The sequence below is a fragment of the Eurosta solidaginis genome, chromosome 5 (genome assembly GCF_040869045.1).
Source record: "Eurosta solidaginis isolate ZX-2024a chromosome 5, ASM4086904v1, whole genome shotgun sequence".
Lineage (NCBI taxonomy): Eukaryota > Metazoa > Arthropoda > Insecta > Diptera > Tephritidae > Eurosta > Eurosta solidaginis.
Window position 1 is genome coordinate 112,558,197 of NC_090323.1, and position 12,406 is coordinate 112,570,602.

At 35.9% G+C, this 12,406-nt stretch overlaps 1 protein-coding gene across 1 annotated transcript in view; it reads right to left on the reverse strand.

The window, feature by feature from the left end:
* The window catches only part of Pxn (Peroxidasin), a 1,464,583-nt gene that overhangs the window by 855,480 nt on the left and 596,697 nt on the right, over window positions 1–12,406 (reverse strand). The gene's annotated exons all lie outside the window — the stretch shown is intronic.

Sequence of the window (12,406 nt, forward strand, 5' to 3'; positions counted from 1 at the left end):
ATTACAAGGTTTATTCGAAGTCAACTTTGAACAGTCAAGTTCTTCGATTCGAAGACCTGCTAAAGACCTAACTCGGCTTAAAGCCACATAAGCCAGACTAGCAGCAAATAATTTGCAGCCTAGATAAATAACAGCATGATCTACAGTAGTTCCCTGCATTTTGTGCACAGTTGAAGCCCACGACAAGACATTCGGGAATATTCTTCTTTCAGCTGTGCCGTGATTAAATTTAGAAGGAAATTGAACTGATTTAGGCTGTATTATGTGAACGCAATCGTTACCAAAGTCTAAGCGAACCGATGGTATATCGTTATGGTATAGTTGAGCACGTCTGTAATATGGCCATGTAATTTCAGTGATGTGACTTATTGCTCCATTTACAAGTGCCTTAGCAACGTCAATGTTAAAACTCAACATAACTTTAGCACCAACAAATATTTCTAGTTCTTTTGGAAGGCCTCCTGTTTTTTTAATGTCTGAGTGTATTATATTATTAACATCAATCTGATCATTGTTTTTTGTTCCATCAATTAATTGATCTTGCTAATAATCAGTTATCAGCTGAGTGAAAGAAATTGTGCTTTTGAAACGACACGTAGAGCCAACTGTCAACAACCAATCGATAAAAACGTTGAGTGAATAGAGCGGAAAATTTTGATGCTCACTAATTTGTCGTAAATTTGCACCTGTGCGTTCCAAGAAGTTATCACTAATCAACTTCGCCAGCAGTTGTACTTTTGGAATGCGTCCCATGCTTTGTACAACTCATTCAAATGAATTTGTATATATGTGCATACACATGTTCACGTGTTTTCGCAACAACAAAACGTTATATATATACATACGTACACAGGAATATACAGATTTTCGAGAAAACATATCGTATGTGTATGCCAAAAGTGGCTTCATTTCGGATATCAGCATCTTCGGTTGTCAGATCTTTCGCGTTCAATGCTAACGCAGTGTCAGGATGAAAAAGACTCTCAACCAAATTACTGATACGAATCGCTACGTTTAAATAACCCTGACTGAGTACACGATTTTTTATATCATGATCCGAATATATTGGGGCATATTCATAATCGAAATAAAATGTGACTAAGTTAGTTGAAGCATTTTAGACAGAGAGCTCATATAAAATTGTGCCAAACAGTGCTAGCTAACTTAAAATCATATTTTATTGAGACAACGCCTATTTCGCGTTCAGTTTACTACTACTGCAGATATCTGCTCTATGGGTTAAATCTGTAAACCAAAATCAAGTGCGTAGAAAAGTATGCAACATTGAGCCATAACAGCCTAACTTCACGTTGTATACACAAAACAAGCGAAGTTACCTCGTTCTTGAACCGCTGTAGGTTATTAAACATCCCTCTAAACAAAGGGCTTAGGCTTTTATTCCCTTGTGAACACAAATATTTACCGATGACTCTGTTATCGATTATTTTATGGAATTCTCGCAAAGTAATATTGCATTGTCATCGGAGTTATACATGTATGCAAAATTTCAGCTCAATCGGACACCGGGGAGTGTATCAAATTTAACTTGCAAGATTTGATTACAAACAACAGCCAAGTGAAAGTAAATAAAATCTTATGAAAACGATATTGAAATATACTCTGGAGTTAAGGAACGAGTATGCAATAGCTAACACAACAGAACTAATAGAGAAACTTGAGACCGTAGAGCTAAAAAAGAACAGCAAATTGGTATCCTTTGATATAAAAGATTTATACCCATCAATACCACTATCGGAGGCTTTGGATATAGTTAGCTCAACAAGAGTTTATAATACAAAAAACAAGGTGAAAAGTATGCAAATCACAAATACGCTAAGAACCACTTTACGTCAAAACTATTTTCAGTTCAACAATAAAATATATAGACAAACAAACGGGCTTGGAATGGGAAGCCCCACATCAGCCATTCTTATGGAAGTGTCCATGCAAAATCTGGAAGAAAAGTACATACAGGAGCTGAAGTCCAAATTAGGCCTGTCATTTTATGCTAGATACGTGGATGACATAATATGCGTTTTAGCTACTAATAACGAATAGATTGTACTGGAGTACCTCAACAAGTAGCACGAAAATATAAAATTTACAATGGAAACCGAAAAAGACGGAGGAATCAACTATCTAGACCTCACGATAAATATTGATAAAGAAGCCAAAAGATTTAACTATAACATATATAGAAAGCCAAAGGCCGCCGACACAATAATACATAATACCTCAAATCACCCCCAACAGCATAAAAATGCAGCATTAAGGTATTTGGTACATAGACTTGAAAGAACACCTCTTACACAAGAGGCATATAAAAGAGAACTTGAGGTCATAAAGCACTAGTAGATAAGCTCAGAAGGACAAATGGAGAACCAAAAAGAAATAATGAAAAGGAAAATAATAGCTGAACGACTATGACAAATACTGGAAAAGCAACATATAAATTACCAAACTTCTTTAAAAAATACAACATTAACACAGCATTCCAAACATCGAAAAATCTAGGACGAGAACTAAGAACTAGCAATAACTCAGAGGATCCGTTTAGCAGCCACGGAATATACAAGCTTACCTGCGGATGCCAAGACAGTTACATAGGACAAACAGGACGGCAAATAAGAACTAGGTTCAGAGAACATATTAGAGATTATAACAAAAAAATACGGAATCCAAACATTATACCAGAGTATAACTTCGCGAATCACATGGTCGAGAATGAATGTTCCCCAGCAAACATCAATAAAACCGTTACGGTTCTTCATAATTCACAATTAACGCACCAAAACAACAAACTCACAAAGGAGGTCAAACGACTAAAATTACGGATTTTTACCTGACTCAGTCAGCCCACAAATCGATCAGTAGAAACCACCCTCAATTCTGAATGAACACACAGCACATACACATAACTAAATATACACAAGCATCAATTCTGGCAATACCTGCTCATGTACCTACGAACTATAAATACAGGACAAACGACAACAACAGATCGGAAAGAAAATCGACACTGATGATGGCACAATGCCGAAACCGGTTTGTCTCAAAACCAAATTTGACAAGGGATGACGGAAAATCGTTCCAATATATATCATTTATTGAAAAACTTTTGAACTCAAGAACAAAGTATATCGGTAAAATATTTTCTAGGGTTTCTGTACCCAATTTCAGTATATTTGTGTAATACAAGAATTTGGTAACAGCATTTTTAAATGAAGAAATCAACAATGTTATGGCACAAAAATGTATCTAATAGTCAAAATTTCATTCATTCATACTTTTAATAATACAATGAGACTCCTTAACTATTTCTTCGCTTTGAAGCGATGAAATATTGTAAAGCCTCCTTTGAAAATTTTTTTAATTCCTTAACATTCAACAAGTTTTGTGTAGCAAGATATAGGAGCGGCCATAAATTTAACTCGTCTGTCGGCCGAAGCTTCGCAACAAAAGGCAGATTTACATAAATTCTTTGGTTGCATACATACGCTTTGACAACGGCTTTCGAAAGACAATGAAACTCCTTGCCATTATCTTTGCTTTGAAGCGACCACCAAAGCTTTTGTATAAATTTGCCCGTATGCATTTCTGTAAACAGCCGTAAAAGTGATATTTATTCATGAGGAAAACTTGTTACACGTGGGGCGTTCCATATTTTTAAATGTTTCTTGATTTTTCGCATTGTCGGAGACCACAAATCTTCTATTATTTATAATATATGCAACTATTTCATTTGTATATACTACAAAAATTGATTAAACTATCAAATGTAACACAGTAGTCTTAAGTACCAAAAATGCAACTCTAGACCTGAGATTTGCATCAGGTGAGCGAGGCTGTTTGTCATTGTGAATGATAACTAAGTGTGATATCTTCTGCATATACGTCAAAATTCCAAAGTGATTGGATCACCTGATTTGTAATTGCCTATCGCTGTCTCATTCTATATCTCTTTCTATCACCCGCTGAAGATACGCGCCGCCATATTGAACACCCTGTCACAACGCTAAAAAGTAGCCATATTGAACATCCTGTCAGGCAGTTGACAGATAAGATATCACACTTAGTCATCATTCACAATGCTGTTTGTAATTTGACGTTTATCGCTTAGTTGACACACTTGGTATTGTATACAATGACCGGACATTAATGTTTGAGTGAAAACTTCATTTCTATACGAATCGTAACACACGATACCATAGTGTACCTATACATGTGTGTCAACTAAGCGATAAACGTCAAAACTACAAACAGCCTCGCTCACCTGATGCAAATCTCAGGTCTCTAGAGTTGCATTTTTGGTACGTAAGAGTACTTCAAGCTGAGATGCATTTGATAGTTTAATAAAACTTTATAGTATTTACAGATGAAATAGTTGCATATATTTCCGCGGAAATAAGAATATTAGAAGATTTGTAGCCTGCAACAATGCGAAAACATACGGAAAGCAAAATTTATTTAAATTAGAGTCAAAATATAAAGCGCCACACGTGTAACATGGAAATTTTTCACTTCTAAGGCTGTTTACACAAATGCATTAGGGCAAAATTACATAAACGCTTTGGGTGCTTCAAAGCAAAGATGTACGGCGTTTCATTGTTTTTCGTATGGCGTTGTCAAAGCGTAGGCACGCAACCAAAGCATTTATGTAAATTTTTCGATACTTCGCCCTACAGATGAATTAATGAATGCAACACAACCAAAGCGTCTGTGTAATCCGCCTTAATTTTTGTAGCTGTGAAAGCCTGCAAATAAAATGGTGCTGTAAGTGCAAACAAATCAAACACCTATATGACACTACTTTATTTTCTATGTATTTTCTCCTATATTTTTTGTCGAGGGAGCCAATAAGGTTTCAGTACTGCTGTAAGTAGTGTGTGAACTATATTTAAATAAACTAACGAAATACAAGAAAAATACAAAGTATTTCATTAAAAACAAACAAGCCAGTTTGTATTTCGATAGGGTTTTTTGACATTAGGCCGTTTTTCTTTATTTTTCTGACAAAAGAAAATTTTGTTTTTAGTTTCAAAATTTTGTGCATAAAAACACAACTAAATTCAAAGTGTAAATTGTGTGTGCAAATGAGTTTTCAATAAGTGTACGTTTTTCAGTTTTTCATAGTTAAGGAATTCACCCCAAGATTCTTGTTTTACACAAATATAGTGAACTTGGGTACAGAAATTCAAATTAAAAAGTTTTTCACAATAATTTGAAAAACTCTACGTTTTCTCTGCTTTTTACACTTAAAGGAGTAATCCTCCATAATAAATTAAACTTTTAATGAAAATCAATAACTCTCAACTGAACAATTTTCGCCATGATATAAAATCAAAATGCTGTGGAACAGGAGCAACACTTTTGTGACTACATAAACCCTGTTTCAATCTTTTACGTCTCTGCACAGAACCCTAATTGACCGTTTTCAACCGAAACAACAATGACAACCCAGATTTTCCCGTTATGCTAACTTAAGCGTGTGCCTGTCAGAAAGAAGTCAACACACTTGTACTTGTACACATGGCCCGTATGCTCGCTACGCGTTCGTCTATACTAACATATTCTCAATTTACTAACCGTGTATATGTGTGGAGGCCACCGCTGTTTACAATATCAATGTTGGACCACCGAATTCTGATTCCTAAGACCGAAAAGAGTCTATCAATACCGCTCTTGACATTCTTCGGTCAATGGTGAAGTGCAAAAGTAAAGGCTTAAAAAGTTTCAGTTATTTTCATCTCAGTTTTCTGTATATGGCCACTCTAAATAGAAAACGACAGAAAAATTTCCGCCGTTATTTTGTTTTGCGCAGACGCAATAGCTTGGCGTAATTTGAGAAATTACAGTGCCCGGCGGGTCGAAGGTCATCAGCTCTCTTAACATAGCAAGTTACTCCAATGCTGAAGAGGCGAATCATAGTGTGGAAAAAGTTTAGATATTATGCAATCACAAGGGAACTGACGTTGACAGCTTATCTTTCTAATCAGCCACCTTGAACTTCCACTCTAAAACTCAATTTGCCTCTTTTTAAAACTAACTTTTCATTCAGAGGAAAAATTGTAGTCAAAACCATACAAAGTAATTTTCCTGGAAAAGTATGCAACGGCATCACGTTTTTTCTCCAATTCTATTTTGTATTCAATTTTCTATCGTTCAAACTAATGAGGTAGGTTAAGTTCGGGTATAACCGAACATTACACACTCAGTTGAGAGCTATGGTGACAACATAGGGGAAAATAACCATGTAGGAAAATGAACCGAGGGTAACCCTGGAATGTTTGTATGACATGTGTATCAAATGAAAGGTATTAAAGAGTATTTTATGAGGGAGTGGGCAATAGTTCTATAGGTGGACGCCATTTAGGGATATCGCCATAAAGGTGGATCAGGGTTGACTCTAGAATTTGTTTGTACGATATGGGTATCAAATGAAAGGTGCTCATGAGTATTTTAAAAGGGAGTGATCGTTAGTTCCATAGGTGGACGCCGTTTCGAGATATCGCCATAAAGGTGGACCAGGGGCGACGCTAGAATTTGTTTGTACGATATGGGTATCAAATGAAAGGGGTTAATGAGCATTTTAAAAGGGAGAGGGCCTTTGTTCTATAGGTGGACGCCTTTTCGAGATATCACCATAAAGGTGGACCAGGGGTGACTCTAGAATGCGTTAGCACAATATGGGTATCAAACTAAAGATGTTAATGAGTATTTCAAAAGGACGTGGGGCTTAGTTCTATAGGTGGACGCCTTTTCGAGACATCGCCATAAAAATGGACCAGGGGGGACTCTAGAATGTGTTTGTACGATATGGGTATCAAATGAAAGGTGTTAATGAGTATTTTAAAAGGGCGTTGGGCTTAGTTCTATAGGTGGACGCCTTTTAGATATCGCCATAAAGGGGGACCAGGGGTGACTCTAGAAAGTGTTTGTACGATATGGGTATCACATTAAAAGTATTAATGAGGGTTTTAGAAGGGAGTGGTGGTAGTTGTATAGGTGGTCGCCTTTTCGAGATATCGGCATAAAGGTGGACCAGGTGTGACTCTAGAATGCGTTTGTACAATATGGGTATCAAACGAAAGGTGTTAATGAGTTTTTAAAAGAGAGTGGGCCTTAGTTCTATAGGTGGACGCCTTTTCGAGATATCGCCATAAAGGTGGACCAGGGGTGACTCTAGAATATGTTTTTACGATATGGGTACCAAATTAAAGGTATTAATGAGGGTTTTAAAAGTGAGTGGTGGTAGTTGTATAGGTGGCCGCCTTTTCGAGATATCGGCATAAAGGTGGAGCAGGGGTGACTCTAGAATTTGTTTGTACGATATGGGTGTCAAATGAAAGGTGTTTATGCGTATTTTAAAAGGGAATGATCCTTAGTTCCATAGGTGGACGCCGTTTCGAGAAATCGCCATAAAGGTGGACCAGGGGTGATTCTAGAATGCGTTTGTACAATATGGGTATCAAATGAAAGGTGTTAATGAGAATTTTAAAAGGGCGTGGGGCTTAGTTCTATAGGTGGACGTCTTTTCGAGATATCGCCATAAAGGTGGACCAGGGGTGACTCTAGAATGTGTTTGTACGATATGGGTATCAAATTGAAGGTATTAATTAGGCTTTTAAAAGGGAGTGGTGGTAATTGTATATGTGAAGGCGTTTTCCAGATATCGACCAAAATGTGGACCAGGGTGACCCAGAACATCATCTGTTGAATACGGCTAATTTATTTATATATAATACAACGAACAGTATTCCTACCAAGATTTCAAGGGTTTTTATTTCGACCTGCAGAACTTTTTCATTTTATTCTACTTAATATGGTAGGTGTCACACCCATTTTACAAAGTTTTTTTCTAAAATTATATTTCGCGTCAATAAACCAATCCAATTACCATTTTTCATCCCTTTTCGTATTTGGTATATAATTATGGCATTTTTTTCATTTTTCGTAATTTTCGATATCGAAAAAGTGGGCGTGGTCATAGTCGGATTTCGGCCATTTTGTATACCAATACAAAGTGAGTTCAGATAAGTACGTGAACTGAGTTTAGTAAAGATATATCGATTTTTGCTCCAGTTATCGTGTTAACGGCCGAACGGAAAGACAGACGGTCGACTGTGTATAAAAACTGGGCGTGACTTCAACCGATTTCGCCCTTTTTCACAGAAATAAGTTACCGTCCCAGAATCTAAGCCCCTACCAAATTCTACAAGGATTATTAAATGTTTGTTCGACTTTTGTCATTAAAAGTATCCTAGGCAAATTAAATGAAAAATGGCGGAGCCGCGTCCATTTTGAAGTTTTCTTTTATTTTAGCATTTTGTTGCACCATATTATTACTGGAGTTGAATGTTGACATAATTTACTTATATACTGTAAAGATATTAAATTTTTTGTTAAAATTTGACTTAAAAAAAATTTGTTTTTAAAGTGGACGTGGTCGTTCTCCGATTTTGCTAATTTTTATTTAGAATACATATAGTAATAGGAGTAACGTTCCTGCCAGATTTCATCATGATATCTTCAACGACTGCCAAATTACAGCTTGCAAAAATTTTAAATTACCTTCTTTTAAAAGTGGGCGGTGCCACGCCCATTGTCCAAAATTTTACAAATTTTCTATTCTGCGTCATAAGGTCAACTCACCTACCAAGTTTCATCGCTTTATCCGTCTTTGGTAACGAATTATCGCACTTTTTCTGTTTTTCGAAATTTTCGATATCGAAAAAGTGGGCGTGGTTATAGTCCGATATTGTTCAATTTAAATAGCGATCTGAGATGAGTTCTCAGGAACCTACATACCAAATTTCATCAACATACCTCAAAATTTACTCAATTTCCCTGCAAAAATTGTTGGATTACGTGTTCCATTTTCTTCATGTTGGAGTACTCTAACAATATTCCTTTGCAATGCGTTTGCGGACCACCATCAGCCGATCATTGCTCGTTTTTTAACGACCGTGATCACGACACGATGACGATCGAACAGAGTTGCCAAAAGTAAAATATTGCATACAAATAACTGATAATAAAATTTCACTATGGCAACTCTGATAAAATGCAACCGCGCACTGGTTTTATGTATACATACTATAGTATAGAGAAATATTAGTTTCTTGATTCACGCAAATGCTAAATAACATAAGAAAATTTGTATTAAAAAATTTAAAAGTTGTATTGCCCCTCTTCATTTACTTTAATTTTAAATTAAATTCACTCCGATAATTCTTTCCGACACAATTCCTCTTTAGTACTTTGGCATATGATCCTCTGTGGGTGCTCCATGGAGTACTACAGTGAAAGTACTTTGGAAAGTACTCTCACGTATGTACTCTATGGAATACTCACAAACAAAGCGAGAGTTTCATTTGGAATAAAAGATGTGAAAGGTTTGGTAGTCAAACATTAATTATTTTTATTAAATAAATTCTTTCCCTTTTATAGTTATTTACTTAACCTATACATTCATAATTATCTTAATACTAATAAACTAAAAATATGTACATTGGTAATGGGGTATGCATACATGTAGGTTTGTATACATGCTTTGTATACATGTAGATTTGTATGCATGCTTGCATAACAAAGGAGTATTCTTTACATTATTTATGGAGTACTCACGTTTTTTGAAGGGATATCGTGTTAACGGACGGACGGACGGACGGACATGGCTCAATGAATTTTTTTTTTCGATCCTGATGATTTTGATATATGGAAGTCTATATCTATCTCGATTCCTTTATACCTGTACAACCAACCATTATCCAATCAAAGTTAATATACTCTGTGAGCTCTGCTCAACTGAGTATAAAAAACTTATTGTATATTCAACGAAATCATTAAAGTTTGCTAAACTGTCGGCGTTAAATGATGGTGAGATATTTTATAATTTTAATAATACCGATAGATATTACTTTAAATATGTTTTTACAACTTTATTTATAGGTTTTGTTAACGGTGATGCATGATGATGATGAAACTCTCGTGTGGAGTGTTCAAGTGTTCCTGTTACACTTCATAAAGGAGAGACTTCGACGGAGAAGCAAATGAAATACTGAAATGTTGGTTCAAAATAGGAGGTAGCATAGATCAAGACTTCAGGAAAAGTAGTGACCGTAGATTCGATGCCACCAGCGATTTGTTTGAAAGGAGGTATAGGAGCTCTAGAATGCTAAATTTCCCAACCCCACTGCTTTCATATCGGGAGCCAATGCTCTCCACTACCTTTAAGTGGCAGCATCAGACGAAGCAGTATCACACGCGGGTACGATTAAATTTTCAGTCGCCGTTCACCACCTCCGAGGAACAGCAATGGATTTGGTCGTTACGGGTATGACGATTTTAGTAGTGATTCATTTGATGATAGGATGATATCTTTCAGAGGAATGTGCGGCCCTTCGCCAACTGGTCGTAGATATGCACCGCACTGAGATGAACTTTACTTTGAGCGGTAGTTTATCCCTGCAGTCAAACCAACTAGTTGTATACGAGAAGAATATAAGTTTGCCAAAAATACCAACTATTATGAGTTCTGTAATTTTTCCATATTAGCAACTGGTATTTTGAACATGGCGATATCCTACGAAATATCAATTGCCAGTCTCTACATCATCATCATACCCATTGACAAACTAGTCATTGATGTATATAATAACTAGTATGCCATCTGGTAAAATGCTGGCGCAAAGGCTGACTAGTATCTTAATTGGTATGGGCCTGATGTGTATGCTGACTAATATGGCATCTGGTACGATGCTGGTGTATATAATATCATACCATTTGACATAGTGTATTCAACATCAACATACCAGTTGGTGAAATTTGGGGAATTCCGCTCATTCCAAACCTTCTGTTAACGTTCGAATCGCTTAACTGTTGAATAAATAACTCCAATATTCAATAATGTAAAATGGTCTTTATTGGACTACTTTGAGAGTACTTCACAGTAACACTTATACTTCAAAACCAATAGCGTGCTGGAATCAAGACTGATTAGTCATGCCTCAGCATGCGCTGATTTTATACTATCGGTTTCCTCGTTCAGCCATTTCTCCCAAGGTCTAATAATTTCGCGAACTTCATGCTTGGTTACCAGCCATATACATGTATATTTGTAGTTTGTAGCCATATGTGTGTATATGTGAGTACTACTTCGGCTGATGATTACATGTTTTTGTGAGTATCTCTCCGTTGCCTTGTATGTATGTGTGTAAATGTTGATTGATTTGTTTATGTACGTATAATACCAGTTGACATACTAGTCGATATTTGCATCAGCATCCAACCAGTTAATATACTAGTCCCAGTCGGGTTGAAAAATTACTTGAAATTGATAAATTAGCTCAAATTCATTTTATTCATTATACTTCATATACATAAAAAGTATGAATATTAGGGTGGGTTGATTTGTATGAACGAAAGTTAACCGATATCGCGCAATCGATTTTTCGATAGGATTTGGTCTCTGGAAAGAAAGTTACACTACGAATACCCAAAAAATAATTTCGAGCCTGTGAAATTTCATTTTTTTTTACTTTTTTCGACTTTGATTTTTAAGTCTTTTTTTCATGACCTAGTAAGAAATCTTTCATCGGACAGGGGTACATGAAAATGTTACAATCAAATGAATATTTTAAAAAAACTTTTTTTCATGACCTACTAAGAAAATTTTTATCGGACAGGGTGTACATGAAAATGTTACAATCAAATGAACAGTTTTTTAGTAGGTCATGAAAAAAACCTTAAAAATCGAATCAGCCTTTGCTGGGTCGCGGCTGGTGAACCCCGTTATCGATATCTACTTTATGCAACATATTTTCTACTCGTTTAAGACTGTTTAGGCCATTTATTGTTCATGTCGAAAATTGGTCGGATATGGTCGAAAGTGATATCAATGGATGCGCATCGCGGCCAATTATACGAAACTAATTGCGATATCTAACTATTTCTAACTATTCAAAAGTTATTTTAAAAAACGGGGGCTTTCGATGTCACGTTAACACGGACATGGCATCACACAATTAACCAAGTTATTAAAGCAAAACAATAAAAGAAAAGTTATATAATCATGATTTAATCACAAGAGGTTTGCTCGACAGCCAAAATTTTTGACAATTGCGGCCATCTTGCTCCCCAGTTGAACTGACATCCCCTGACTGTGGTAAAGGAAAAATCTTAAAATAAAATTATATTTCAGCAACACTGATATCTATTTGACGTTGTAATTTTTATTTATTTTTGAAAAAAAAAACTGTTTTCATCACATGAAAATTGGTAAGTTTAGACAAAAATTTAATAATGAAGCAATATACAGGAACTATTCTTCATTTTGCAGGTGTTAAGCATTAGGAAATATCCGCTACTGCAGTTTAATTGTTGTGAATTCGATTGCTTAGTTTGA